Here is an 11,770-nt window from a genome sequence, read left to right as displayed (position 1 = left end):
AGATTTGGCGGGCCATAATGGGCCGGCCCAGGCAAAGGCCCACAAGATTCTTGCGGATCATAATGGGTCGGCCCAGCTAAAGGCCCACGAGATTTCGCCGACATTAATGGGCCGGCCTAGCTGTAGGCCCACAAGATTTTTAGGACCCTAGTAGGCCGACCCATTAACTGGACTGCCATATTTTGGGCCAAATGTCGGCCCATATTTGATCCGGTCCATTAATGGCCTGCCACGCTCCGGGCCTAATAGTGGCCCATATGAGATCCGGCCCGTTAAAAGCCTACCACGTTCTGGCCCAAATTACGGCCTAGATCAGGTCCGACCCTTTAAGAGGCTTTGGGCTCAATTATGGCCCATATCAGATTTGGCCCGTCAACTGGACACTATGCTTTTGGGCCCACTTGCTAAAGGCCCACTTAGTAATTCGGCCTAATATTAGTTTTGGCCTGTTAAGGGCCCGTTTAACATTTCGGCCCTATATTAATTTCGGCCTGTTAAAAGCCCGTAATTTAGTTGGGCCTAACTACGGCCCGGTTTGCATCCGGCCTGCTCGCAGCCGATATCTGATTGGGCCAAACAAGGACCGAGACAATTTTGGCCTGTTAAAAGTCTGTGATTTGATTCACACAATCATGGGCCGGGGTTCATTTCGGGCTGCTGCCGGCCCGTGAGCTGTTCGGCACGTTTCAGGCCCAACCTACATCGTGATTGCATGACGGTCCGATCATGTACCATAATTTTATGGTTTGGCCGGTTTACTGCGAAGACATGATATATATATAGTAAAATAACTACAACATCGTGAATAAGAAAAAACCAAGACTATACAATAAAGAAATTACGGCATATTACATCCACTGGGCATCAAAGTTCGCCACTATGATAATAAAGCACAAGCAGATAGCAGATTACATACACTGGGCATCAAAGATCGCCACCAATGCAAATAAACATGCCGACAAAATAATATACAAAACCGACAGCACTTCAATAGAGTTCAAGAAAGGTTAGCCCTGCTGGGGAGCTGCGGCGCAAGCAGCTGAGCAAGATGATGAGACTGCGCTTGTTCAACACTTATATCTTCCTCACTCTGAAAGATAAACAAGCAGACAGATGACATGTTTTGCACATAAAAGTATCAGTGCTGACAATCCATCACATTTCTTACTGACGAATAAAGTGACACAGTTTAAAATTGCATTAACACAATATGGTATTGTTCAGGTCAAGACATGGCAGGAAATGACATTGTGAAGGAGTTGGCAGCTTCACGACACCACTGGATTACAGATCAAGAACTCATAAGTATCAATGGTTAGTGTGCTGTCAATTTATACCATTTCAGATTGGCAAATAAAGAGATGGTTTAAATAATACTAGAATGATATGACATTGTTCATAGTTAAGACATTGCAGAATATGACATTGTGCTATAGTGGGTAGGTTCACCACACCACTGGATTACGGATGAAGAACAGAAGCATACATGCAGTGCAAAAGAAGATCACTTGCTCTGTATAGTTTAATTTACATGGTATGAAGAAGGAACTTGGTTGTACAACTGAAAACTTAAATTGAGAAAGGAAAAACTTTTGTTTATGAACTACATAATAAACTTTAAACAAGCTATTTGATGCAAACACCAAAAATAAACAACTGTTGCAGTCATGCCTAACCAAATATATACAACAAAGTTTGAAGGCTTGAGATGGACAAACTTACATTATTGGTGAAGACATGCTCCATAAAGGCTTTGTCCATGCTGATGGGGGGGGGGGAATTCAAGAAGTTTACCACATAATCTTCTTCAAAAGCATTGCCTTTATTCTACATTTTGTTAAGAGTAAATATAGATGTGATAATATATGAAAAATGGAGAATATTTAAGATAAGATGAAGAGTGATGCTACATAACCAAGTAGCTATAAATGTAAGTGCAGTGATACAGGCAAAAGGTACAACCAAGAGCAATGCACAGCTTAACTTCTTTAGTACCAACCTTATGGTAAGAGTAAATATAGATCTGATGTGTAGAAAATGGAGGGCAAAGGAAAATAAGCTGCAGAGTGATGGTACATGAACAACTACCTGTCATTATAAGTACACTGATAAAGGACAGCATGTACTTACGAGAACAATGCAGAGCTAAAAAACATTAGCATTGGATATATTCTACACTAATGTAACCATTCATACAGATCAGATAATTTGGAGCGAACAATTGATAAGCAAGCTATCATGCATACTGCTGTCACATAATGAACCAGGTATGTATGCAAGTATAGTGATATAGGAAAACAGGTACTAACAAGAGCAAAGTAGCGGGCAGCATATTTGCAATATCCTGTCGTTCTTGTCAAACCGAAATTCTTCTTCGAGCAGATTTCCTGCAAAAAAGATCCGTAAGGCACATGCAGAAAAGTAGAAGTTCAAATTGTCATGTGATTTCATAGACAATACCTCATCCTGGGAACGAGACCAGTGCATAACAAGGTTTTTCCATTCAATGTCTTCTAAATTTAGCACAGGAGACTTCACCGGAAATTCGTTTATAGACTTGCCATCAAAGTGTGATTTCCTCAGGTAACACCGATACTGCCACAATGCTTCCTTGAAAAGCACAAGCAAGCTTTGCTCTTCATGACTATCCAGATTGACCCTCGCCTAGTTACAACAATGTAATGTAAATCATTGATGTGTTTAATCAGTAGAAAACAGGAAAATAATAACCATGAATAATAGCACTTACACGTAAGTTGGACAGGAAGATGTGAAAATGGTGTTTGTCTTCACAATAATCTTCCCATGATGGGAATATATGCATGTAGTCCCTAACAACATTGAAAGCATTGTCTTTTAAACTAGGAATAAATAGAATGGGGTTCCAATCTGTAGGAATTGGCTGTCCCTGCAGTTGGGATAGGTCTTCGGCCGGTGGACTTGATGTACTTTTTGCTGGAGTGGGATTTTTCTGTGGTACAGCTGGTGCTATCGCAAATGAAATCGGTATACCTTTGCTGGAGTGCAGGTCCTGTGTGGTGGGGCTAGTGGTGTGGCCAGTGAAGTATGGGTACAGTCTGCTGGAGTCGGTCCTACGTTTTGTGTCACTGGTTGTACAGCCAATATAAGTGGGGTGCTGTCTGATTTCTCCGGCACCACCACGTTTTTCAAGGACTTTGCTGGTGCTCCTTCAGGTTCAGCAATCACCCTCTTCCTTTTTGAGGTCTGATGCACAAGAATAGCAGTTGAGTGAAAAAATATGGTATGATGACAGATGGAATATGTATTGATAATGGATGGGCATGGCATCTCGACATATATGATGAGTAAACTAAGCAGATGGCGGTGCAGCAAAGTAGAAGAAATGCAAGACAACATATGCAAGATACCCGCAATCAATAAAACATTGCCAAATTAGAACAGGCACCTTGATGGGTGAACAGGACAGGCCATCTGCCTTTGACTCCTCGAGGTTAGAATAGTCATTAGGATCATATTCTGAACAAGAACCAATAGGTGGGGAGCGTATGAGTTTCATTGTATCCAGAATGGCACTCAATACCTTGGTGCCAAATTTGTAAGTCATTGCAGTGTTTAGCTTCAAGAGTGGACTGCTGCTAGTGCGACACAAAGCAGCTACATAGATCATAGTGTAGATATAACGGGAAAACCTTAAGCATCAGAGTAAAATCAGCAAAGTGGAACTTGCTGAAATATATGTGCTAGTATTGCCGGTACGGCTAGAAAGGCTTCGGATACCAGCTCTCTTCAAGTGAAGGTGCGGTACTATTAATATCAGTGTAACTCTCAAAGGCGACATAGCTCCCCGCATTTCTTTGCTATTCTTATAGGATTCAAGTGGGCAGGCCACTACAAATCCTATTCCTATGTTTACAAGATCCTACGAATCAAAGAGGCTCAAAGTGTACATCACAATCAACCGTATAGACCTCTACACTACAAATGTCCCTGCTCATCTTTAGTACAAGGAACATACTGTACTACTATCATACTCCCTCCGTTCCAAAATATAAGTCTTGGTAGAGATTTCCACTATGGATCACATACAGATGTATCCAGATACATTTTAGAGTGTAGATTCACTCATTTTGCTCCATATGTAGTCCATGGTGGAATCTATACAAAGACTTGTATTTAGGAACGGAGAGAGTACACATTAAAGAAGAAAAGAAGAGGAACATGGTAAAGAAGAGCAAGCAGATTTTGGATAATAAAATGTTGGTTGCACAGTGCCCACACATGATGAACCAGAGCGCATTAAGAATGCAAGTCCCAGCTGTCTCTCGACCATTTTAGGAGGTTGGATGAAGATCCTACATCTCCTAACCCTTCTTCTTCTTCCTCGTCTCTGATTCTTCCCATACAGAACACCGCACGGGCCGCCGGCCGGACCACCGGCCCCCACCGCCCTGGCCTGTGTTCCTCCACCACCCCCACCCCCACCCCGCCCCAACCCCCACCCACGTTGAGTTTTCTTCGTTCGGCGAGGCCCCACAACCACCCGAGCCCATTTGATCGCACCGGCGAACTCCGGCGAGCTCTGAAAAATCGACTGACCCAATTTTGAAATTTAGTCTACTGTGATTTAACTAGTGTGGAACATAAAAGGGAAAACCATAAGCATTGGGAGTATAGTTTTGAGTGTGCCATGGCAGATCTGAAGGTGCAAACCGGACAAAGGCAACTTCGCAACCAAGAGAAGAAATCAAAGTAAAGCAGTGGCGATCTATTTTCTTGTTGCGGTAAATAAGTTGAGCAGATACGAAAGAGTACCGCCTCTAGTGCGGTGCCGTGTACGCATCTGCTGAGAATTTGACGGTGCTGCGGTAGCGATGGCTGTCGGCGGCATGGAAGCAGATCTAGGAGGGTAGACGGTGGCGGCGGGGCGCGGTGGACGAGACGGTCGTAGGAGCGGCGCCGGCAAGGTGGACGACGGCGGGGATGAAGCGAGAGGACGGGATGCAAGAATCCCGGTCCAAAGTCGTGCATGAGAGAGGTCGATCTCTTGTAATGGACGGCGGCATTGGGGTATCAGCTCCGACATGGTGGAGGAGGACGGCGGTGGATGGGGTGGCAGACGGTGGCGGATGGAGGAGGGTGGGGTGGAGAGGGTGTTTTGGCGCCCACGGAGTACGAATGGGGAAAAGGGAGGTAGAGAGGAAGGGGGGAACCATGTATTCAGGGCGTGCTTGTCTCAAATGCGAGGAAATTTACAAACTTAGCCCTGTTTCAAATTTCTACTACATCACAACAACATAAGTCGGTTGGGGATAGGACGGTAATCTCGCATACACCGAATATTTGCCGACGAGAGTTTGTTTTTGGCGCCCACCGTGTATGAATATGAATCGGGGAGGGAGTCGATTTCGGCCGAGGACACATTGTGTTTTGGCGCCCACCGTGTGTGAATCCGGGTGAGAGGAGGTTACGTCACGTTTGGGTGAAATTACAAACCTACTCCTATCGAAACCTATAGAAATCCAGCAGATAGGCTTTGCGTGGCAGGGATAGGCAGTAGTGATTTCCATCTCGCGGATTTTGGTTTCGGGCGGTTACTGCGACTTTCCCCGCTACGTTCAAATTTTGCAGAGTGCATGTTTACCGTGACAACTCAATTCGAATCCCGTTTGTATTCTATTTTTTTTCGGGCGGGATCCATTTTCAATTGGAATTACATTCTATATACATCATTTTTTATATATACTTTCAAAAGCACAACAAAGAATGCTGCTCCTTTATATGTATAATATGATTTACAAATACAACGATCTCGAAATCTTAAGGTTGAATTCGAAATTTTTTAACCAAATTATGTTCTACTAAAATGTATGGATTAGTAATATCTACATATTAAATAACATAGATGTGCGTGAATTCATATGAGTATGCATGTTTGATAGATCAATTTTTGTTCGAGTATGGATTACATGTATCATCATCTCGAATTCAAATATTTGAATACCTTTTTTGTTCACTCCTTTCACGCCCATCTCTCTCGCATGCATTCTCCTTCAGGTACACTCTCTTTTCTCCAGCTCACACGCAGGCTCACTTCATGTTTCTCCTATCCTCACAAACATGGTCTCTGGACGTCTCCCTTGAGAAGTGTCACACTCTCCCTATCATTATACATTACATGGTTTTCATTATCTCTCACGTCTCTACTGTTCTCTGGTATCACTCGGTACCTAAGCTTTCTTTTTCACCGCCACACACACAGTCTCCACTCGTCTTTCACTTTGTCTTTCTCTCTATGGGATTCTCTCACACACCCTATATGTCTCTACATATGACTCATACCACTAAAATTACTCTCTCTCTCTCTCTCTCTCCTGTAGACACAACATTTGTTGCGGTCTCCTTTTCGTCTCCATCCCAGACTGACATTATTCATTTGTTTACCGATCAGACAACCCCGACTACCGTCTCCTCTCTCTCTCTCTCAGAGACACACACACAACTCCTGCTTCCACTCCCCTTCCCAACTACCATCTCTCTCTCACACACAAAAAACTCTCGCTTTCGCACCCCGACTCGTATTTCTCTCACAAACATTTATCAACTAGCTAGCCTCTAGATAGGTTTATACACCCGCACACTCGTGCTTCCACCATCGCATACATGTCTCTCTCCCGCTCCTTGTATCTATGTAGATTTTTCTTTCCTTCTTGAGACACACCCTCTCAATCGTGCACACACACACTATCGCCTCATTTTAAGCTGATACCTATCGCACACACACTCCTTGTGTCTTTGTCACACATGCACTCCGTCCTCGTCCACTCTCCCTCTCTCTCACACACACATGGGCTTTTTGCAACAAGTAGCAAGATGCACATGCGTTGCACGGAACATCAAGATGCATTTGTATGAGTAGTTTATCTTGTGGGGGAAAAGGATGAACAAGGGAAGGCCTTATTTGCAAATGTGGAGAGGGGTGTGGGTATCTTTTTGCAAAATTGCCATAGTTTCCTTCCTATCCATCAGATATAGATCGGACAACCTATATTGCAGGATGGCTAGGCACACGATCATCACCGACAATGCTTTTTATAAGAGTAGGGATAAAAAATAGAGTTGGTGATGATGGTGGGCCTGCCATCCTGCAATGTAGGTCCTCCGATTTATATCTGACGGATAGGAAGGAAAATATGGCAATTTACCCGCACTCTTCATCACATTTGCAGATAAGGCCTTCCCTCGTTCATCCTTTTCTCCCACAAGATCTTGATGTTCTGTGAAACGCACGGTCATCTTGCTAGTAAGAGTAGAAATTAGACATATACCACTTCTCGAATCTTGAAACCAACAACATTCCTCCCTTATCTCATCAAAACCTCCAAAGGAATATATTTTGAGTGAAACATAACATATTTTTAGTGATATACGTATTTCAAAACTATACTTTTTTTCTATCAAATAGGTGAATATGTATTAATCTACTTTGATCGTGTAGCAACGCATTGGCACATTGCTAGTAGTTATTATAATTTTTTGGACACCAGACAAACGGTGGAGTACATATACAAAGAGAAGAGGCGCATGCACGCAGTCGGCCTCTCGCTATCTCGCACACATGAGTGTTACGTAAAGGCGACGTTAACAAATAAACCCTAAAACCCTAGGTGCACGATTGCTGCATTCGCAGGTACCGGGTACGTGGTGGAGCACCTTTGTATGAATAGTCAGCCCGCGTGATAATTTGATCCGTAGGAGTTGATGGTCGGGACCACAGGTGAACAACTTGGAGCACGGTGGCTCGCCAGTTGCCACAGATCGAGTAGCCATGTTTAAAATATTGTTTTTAGCGGGGTTAATTTAATCTGCATGCATGACTCTCCTCCGCCCACGCTCGCCCAATCCGTTGTGACCGGCAATATTTCCACCCCTTCGCTCCCCCGTAATTTACTCCAACAAATATGCCCACGTAGCTGTTACTTAACTGCAGGTGCATTGGGTCACTGACATATGGACCCAACAGGGGTATGGCCCACATGTCAGTGATGCAACTGGACCTGCAATTAAGTCAGTGCAACTCAGTCCATATCTTACATAGGTGTGCCATTGCTTGCTATAAATACTGCGCCTCCCATGACATCTCTATCTCCTCCCCCTCCCTCTCACGTCGACCACCATGGCATCGCCCCTCCCAAGCCCTAGGAGCCCCTCGCTGCACCGCGCGGATGGTCACGCATCGCCGTTCCATTCCTTGCGGCCACTAGTCGAGGAGGACACGTCGGTGTTCCGCTCCTCGCCGCTACGCGATGTGTCGCTGTTCCGTTCCTCGCCGCCACTAGTCGACGAGGACACGTTGGCGTTACGCTCCTCGCCGCGACGCGTTGAGGTGGACGCGTTGGCGTTCCCAATCTTGCCAGCACGCGCGCCGGAGGACGCGTAGGCTCCCCGCTACAAGGAGAACGCCGCGCCGCCCACCGAGAACCCCAGCCTTGAGGAGCTTTGGAAAGAAATGCATGTCGCCTTGTGGGAGGCTTTGCCTCTAGCAGAGCGCACCAAAATAGAGGCGGAGAAGAAGGCCGAGGAAGAGAAGCGCACCGCGGAACAAGCTGCCTGGGAGGCCTATGTCGCATCCGAGAGAGTCAGGCGATTGGCTCTTTGGAAGAAGGCTCGTGCGAGGGCCGTGAGGGTGGCGGAGGACACCCATGCCGACGCCCTGAGTGCAGTCGGGCCCAAGCGCCTCATCTACGCTTGGCGGTACGTGGACTGGGTGCACGCTCCTAGCGAGGAGGAGTACCTGTTGGCGCCGGATCACCACACCGGTGAGATCGCGCTCGCCCACCGGCAAGACGCCAATCAGCACCTCACGAGTTGCGAGGCTGAGGCCGAAGCGTTGTGTCGGCGTGCTGGGAAACGGCCACGCACCTGGGCACTCGTGGCGCGCCGCAAGCGCTCCTGCGAGCGCCGTGGCTTTTAGGAGGAGTATAATTTTTATTTCGTAAGGCAATCTCATTAGTTTTGGGACGCAAATGATAAATCCTGGACGTTCAGGAATTTTTAGCGTCCTTAATTAAGTATGTAAAAGGGAAAGTTTGGAAACCTTGTGTATTTGTACGCATTTTTCAAGTACGTGCATATAGCACAAACTTTACTATATACTATCGCACTACACGTCTCTCTCGATATATGCTTGCAGACTGTGCTACTCCCTCCGTCCAGGTTAATAAGTCATCTTTGGTTGTGCACCGTGACCAAGAAGGAGGGAAGACTTATACACCTAGACGGAGGAAGTACTACTATTACTTATGTACTCCTTCCGTCCGGGTTTATTAGGCCTCTCAGCATCACAAGCATGTCCCCTTTTATAAGGCCCCGTGTTGGAAAGGTGCATGCATGTAACCATTTCATTGGTTGCATTGAAAGCTATTGTTGTTGGTGCCATGGCTGAAAAGTTAATACACTTCATGTGTGCTTTTTCATTGGCTGCATGCATGTGAGAGAGTGCATTGGGAGTGGAATGGAAGAATTAATGTGAGCAAATTACTATGTGTCTTGGTCTAAGAGAAGTTGTCTTTAGGCCTAATAACCCTAGACGGAGGGAGTACGTGAAAATGCATGTTTTAACATTACGATGCGGTTCTTTTAAAAGTAGAAAAACAACACTAGTCAAGCTTGTGAAATGATTCAATGCAAAACAAATGCAAAAATGCTAGTTTGATTGTTTACTTTTAGCTTCCTTCTCTGTGGTTATTTCTCTGTCGTACTTTGTACGGAGTATCTCATTGGTTGGAAAGGCATGCAAATTCCCAAACCGCTTCCTACACCCTGTATCGAATTTTTTGCCTAACAAGTTGTGCCGTGCAATTGAAATTCCAACTTGAGTACTACTACTAGTAGGAGTACCAGGGGCCAGTTCTTTTAGGCTTCTAGATTAGTAATCCCATAACTACTACCTTCGTCCTGGTTTATTGGTCCCCATTGTAATCTATGTCAAATTTTGATCATAAATTTAACTAATGAAATGTTAGTGCATGTCACATGCACTACTCCATCCGTCTAGGTGAGTAAGTCATCTTAGGCTGTGCACCATGACCGAGGAGGAGGAGAAAACGAGAAACATTAATGTTTATTTGCTAATTAATAGTATTGCATGCAATGAACTAACCACTGCATGTCGTGTTTGATATCTCAAGTCATTAAAAGCATGCACACTCTTTATCTCTTATTGGTTGATATGTCAAGAAACAAGAAACGAGGTAGAAGTTAATGCACCGCGCCTAAGTGGTTTGGGATTATTTGGTTTTCGTAAGATGACTTACACACCTAGACGGAGGGATTACAATGGTGAGGAATAAACCAGTTAAAACTTTGGTCAAAATTTAGCACAAATGACAATGGTGAGAAATAAACCATGACGGAGTAGTAGTTTAGAAGCCCAAATAAATGAGTGAGGCACCTTATTGTTACTCTCCACTGTGACTAGTATTGTGGGAAAAGCTGGGGAAGCCGCCAAAAGAACTGGCCCTAGGAGTAGTAGCTAGGGATCGAGTGCGCGAGATGAACCGGAGAAACTAAATGCAGAGAGATGAAATGCAATAAAGACGGAGGGATGTGATGGTTGCTTGTCCATTTATTTTACCAGGCCACTTATTACTGGGAGTGGTTGGGTTTTGTGATATGACGGGTTTACTACCGCGCCACGAGCGGGGTGAGAGGTGAGACTCCCGTGCAGCGCCGCCCTCTACACTTGTACTACATCGGTCGTGGTTTATTAGTCCCCCATTGAATTTGACTGAAGATTTAACTGACAAAATGTTAGTGCATGTCAACAAAAACTATATCGTTGGATTCGTATTTGAACATAGTTTTGAATAATATAATTTTAGGTGACATGCATCAGCATTTATCATACATTATATAATGTTAGTTTAATTTTTAGTCATACTAATCTATAGTAGTAAGGTTCCCAAAACTTGCATCCAAAACTTGTGAAGAAATAACACTTATTGTGCTTTTCAAGAAATGATCTTTAAGAATTAGTTTTTGAGTATCGATTGTTATACATGTTGGCTACAGATGACATGGCACTTTCTTATAGTCAACAGTTGGCTATACTATTAAGTAATATTAACCATGCCCTTATACACCTAGACGGAGGGATTAAATCAGGATGACTTGCAAGCGGGTAGAGGAGATGTAAGAAATGGTTCATCGTAAGTCTTTCACCAGTACTGTAGTAAAAATGCATACATGGAAGATTCTAGACTAAACCATAAACGGATACACTTTTATTCATGCGAGATACTCCAATAGAGCAAGATCCTGCATGGAAGTCTCCACATGCTTAGACAGCGGATTACATTGAGCGAAGACTAATGATCAACATTTAACTTGATAATGCGTATGTCCAGGTGAACCTCCTTGGAGTCCCTGTGCACCGCGTCGGCAGGTAAAGGATGCCGTGGGTTTTCCAAGTCCACATTGGCGGGATAGTCCCAGCTCCCCAGAGTCCAAGTCCGTTCGATGAGGCCGGTGTCGCCGCCCACATGACACGGAGGGGTAGTAACACTGACCACGCACCCGTACATCGGCCTCGTGTCAGTGTCAACATCAGCGGTGTCGCCCCTTACGCACATTACAGAGACGGGGCGGCGGCCTGCACAGGCCTTGCCGGTGCCCACGATCAAGAGGAAGATGCTGCCGTCCTCCTCCGAGACTAGCAGGTGGCGGTGATCCTCCAACGACTCCGGCATGGTGAACGGGTAGCACGTCTCGTACTTGATGTTCTCCGCCA

This window comes from Triticum urartu, chromosome 4 (genome assembly GCF_003073215.2).
Source record: "Triticum urartu cultivar G1812 chromosome 4, Tu2.1, whole genome shotgun sequence".
NCBI lineage: Eukaryota > Viridiplantae > Streptophyta > Magnoliopsida > Poales > Poaceae > Triticum > Triticum urartu.
This window is presented reverse-complemented; position numbering follows the sequence as displayed.